We start from the raw sequence: 3806 nt of genomic DNA, 5'->3' as shown, positions 1-3806 counted from the left end.
CTGATCACTTTCTTTATTGACTAATCAGGGAATAACTGGGGAGCAATGTTTACACAACACTGAGACAGAAGATTCTCAGGATAAGGATTGCAACCAGCTATGGGAGCACAGAAACCAGCGTTTGAATAATACAAGGATAATCTTTACACAGGGCACAGCAGCACTGTTCCTACACACCTTACCTGAGAAGCTAGAGCCCAGACAGTGATGATGGAGATGATCACACCTAGACCATCAGTGAAGCACATTTCTTGTCTTTTACTTAAACCTAATCTTCCTGTTAGGGCTCCAAACATGAACTTGGAGGGTCACTGGGCCTCTTTATTACTCTTCCTAGCGTGGCCACACTGATTAAATATCCTTCTCTGCTCTTCACTGTTAATTGTTTCTTTAATTGGCCTATTAAGGCCGGGTATCTGAGGCTAGCTTAGGACTGTCAGGGCCCAGGCCCTGATCTTAACAGTTCCAGTAACAAAAATAGTTTTGTTTTGTTTTTTAAAACAAGGTAAAATCATGTTCTCATACAGATATGAGCGGAACATATATTAAAGATTTTTATTGATTCATAAGTCAGAGAGGAAACCAGATGTCACAAGCAGTTCAAAGAAGTCTTTAAAAGCCCGGGTTTATAAGAGTGAAGGAATGTTGGATACACAAACAGAGGCAGAACTAGCTGCTTCCACAGTGGGCCAGGAATGCCCGTTAAACTTCTCCTAGACAAGATGGAATTTGCTGGAAACTTGGCCCTCCCATCTTAGACAATAATTATTTTCCAGTGCCATCAATTACCTACAATTTACCAAGAAGTAAAATAGCTTCCACAGAATTAGAATCACATAAGTCACGGTGCTCTTTGGAGCCTGGGAATGGCTTTCCATGGAAGCAAATTCTCCTGCCTCAGACCCAGCACAGACCTAAGAAGCCTTACTGTCTTCTCTCAGCAGGCAGCTGCTAGAACGAGAGAGCAAGTGAGCATAAGGGCAGGATTTATTTCCTGTTCAGGTAGAGGAAAGCTGTGCTCATTTCCTCCTGACTTCTAGCAGGAAGACTGTGGGGAGAGAAGGTCGGGGCTGAGGACGGGAAGAGGAGAAGGGTTTTTAGACTGTCCCTTTCTTTGTACTTGGTGATAGATTTCTATTGACCCTATTTGGATCCCATGAAGTGGATCTGAAGTCCTGTCAGGCTTATTAAATTTGGGGTTTAGCCAATAACTGAACCATGGAAGTGATCAAAACCATAAAGGGACAGAGAATTGGAAGGACAGAGCCAGAAGTAGTTACTTCTCTAACCACATCTCAGTTTTGGTTGCAGATGCAGTTTTCCTCTGTGGAAGTGCCCACATCCTACAGCCCTCCAGGGCTCTCTTCTTACTGCCTTTCCTGCGATGGAGGTGGGGTAGAGAATTGCATTATTTTGCCTTGTCTGTCTGGCCCAAAAGGTGCCTTCTTTCTCCTCAAACTGAGGAGGCTCTTTCTCCTTCTGTGGAGCTGCATTTTAATAAGGTCCCAGGGGACATCCCTGGAGGTGTACAGCGAACCAGAATTTCAGGTGTATTTAAGAACCTAGCTCTTTAGGGTTTTTTTTGTTTTTTGTTTTTGTTTGTTTGTTTGTTTGTTTTCCTTCTGGGACTTGGGCAGCTCAGTCAACACCCTCTGAGAAGGAAGATGAATTCCTGGGACATTCTGGTCAGCTAACTGGTCTCTGTTCTAGGGCCTGGTCCTTGTCACTCTTGGGAGAAGGTTCTTGGGGCATTGAAGGGCATGAAAGGGATGCAACCAGTGGGAATGGAGAAAAGCCTACTTCTGGTAGACTTCAACACTTCAGAGATAAGCAAGCACAGAACTCCCTTCTGACGGAGCAAAAGTAATCGAGACAATGTGTGTGAACAGCCAGGAGGTGGTTAAGACAGGGTGAGGAGAGAAAACAAAAGACAGAAGGGCCTGAGGGATGAACTTCCATCTGAGAATAGCTAGAGGTTGCCATGCCTATAGAAGATACAAGGAATGTATACTGGCATCTGTACCAAATGTTTCTGGATATATACTAGATAACTAGTTATCTCTGGAGCTTAATGTTGGAGATTTGAGAACAACTTGTGAGAATCTCTCCTTCCAGGAGATCAATCTCAGGTCATCAGGCTTGGTAACAAGTGCCTTTACCCACAGAACCATCTCATTAGCTCATACATATGTTTTGAAAGAATCTCTTTATGAATATGATGCAGAACATGCTAGGTGAGATGTGGATGTGGGATACTAGGGGGACTATACAGAGGGATAGCCACTGAAGGTTAGTCTAGTGTAGAGTGGCCAGGAGACCTAGTGCTAGTCGCTTGGACAATTGGCAATGGTCTTTGATGGGGTACTCAGTGTCACACCATTCCTCTTGCCCTGTCCTACCCAAGCACAGGTGGCACGAGTGGGGAGGGGAAGTGCCTCCAACCACCAGAGAAGGTCCATATTACATGATGTGGGGCCATGTGTTATTCGTTCATCCTTGGATCCCAAGGAACTGCATAGCTATCCTCTTCAATGGATATCTCACTCAGTCCCCTCTTCCTGCTAACAAAACCCTGCTTTATTCATCAGTATGGTGAAAGTCCTTTGACCTCAGAAAAGGCAGACTCCTCGTCCAGTCTCATAGGATGACTGCCGGCTGTCCCAAGACAGACACAGCAATCCTATTCTCTTCCCAGATGCATCTCCAGTTTCTCTGTGGCTAGGGGTAAATCCGTGGCTCTGTAAGATGAATGGGGAATTCTGGGAGTGCCTTCCTTACATGAGGAAGGGTTGTAAAACTATTGTATTATAGAGGCATTCTCTGTCTTTCATGTTTGGTATATCCAAGTGAAAAATCTTACCTTTGAAGCTACAGCAACATCATATGGCTCAAACTACACACAAATGGACCAATACATCTCATGACACAGAGGAACAGGTTCTTCTTATTTGGGTTCCTGATGACACTGTAGGGCTTTGCACCCCACCTGAAGCTACCACCTCTACATATTTCTCAGCATAAGAGGTAAGCATTCACATCTATTGCCTAAATGGACATTACTCTGGTCTTTCTTCCCCTGCAACCAAAGTTCATTAATTAAGCAGATGTTGCTTTGGATCAAATGAGGCAACTTCAGCTCTGGTCTGCACAGACTCTTGAGTAGCCATGAGACAGTCTCTTCACCTGCTAAAGTTAAGGTTTCAACTTCAGAATGGGCTGGTATTCCTGACTGCCTTATAAAGTGTGCTCTGAGAGTCAGACAAGAGAGCAAGTATTGAACTTTTGCTGGGGTAGATATTGGTAGTTTAGTAATGGAAAGCTAGGTTTATCTTCTTGCTGACAATCTTCTGTTCAGTAAAGACATCAATATCAATGGCATATACACACATCTTTTCCCTCTTTGTGATCCAATAAAGCCATTTTTAGATTTCTTGGCAAAAAGAAAAAAAGCAAACATGCTAATCTTTCCTAAATTAACTTTCATACCGAGGAGAAAGAGAAGGTTGCTTAGCACTGAGCATAAAAACTAAAATGTTCTTTACCGCCAGAGAGGTCTATATTTGAATGTGGATACCGAAATGTTGAAAACTTCGTAAGATGGGTCTAAATTAGCTAACTTCTGACTTACACAGGGGGTGATAATGCCTTCTCTTTCATGTGTAGGGGCAAGCGCTCCGCTTACTCATTTCCTGTGTGACTCTCCAACTGCTCCAGCATGGTCATGTAAAAGGCTGTTTTCCCTCATTGAATGGCCTCAGCACCTTATGACACCCATGTGTCATATGACCACAGCATGGTCATGTAAA

The sequence above is a fragment of the Mus caroli genome, chromosome 18 (assembly GCF_900094665.2).
Source record: "Mus caroli chromosome 18, CAROLI_EIJ_v1.1, whole genome shotgun sequence".
Lineage (NCBI taxonomy): Eukaryota > Metazoa > Chordata > Mammalia > Rodentia > Muridae > Mus > Mus caroli.
Note: the sequence above shows the minus strand (reverse complement) of the source record.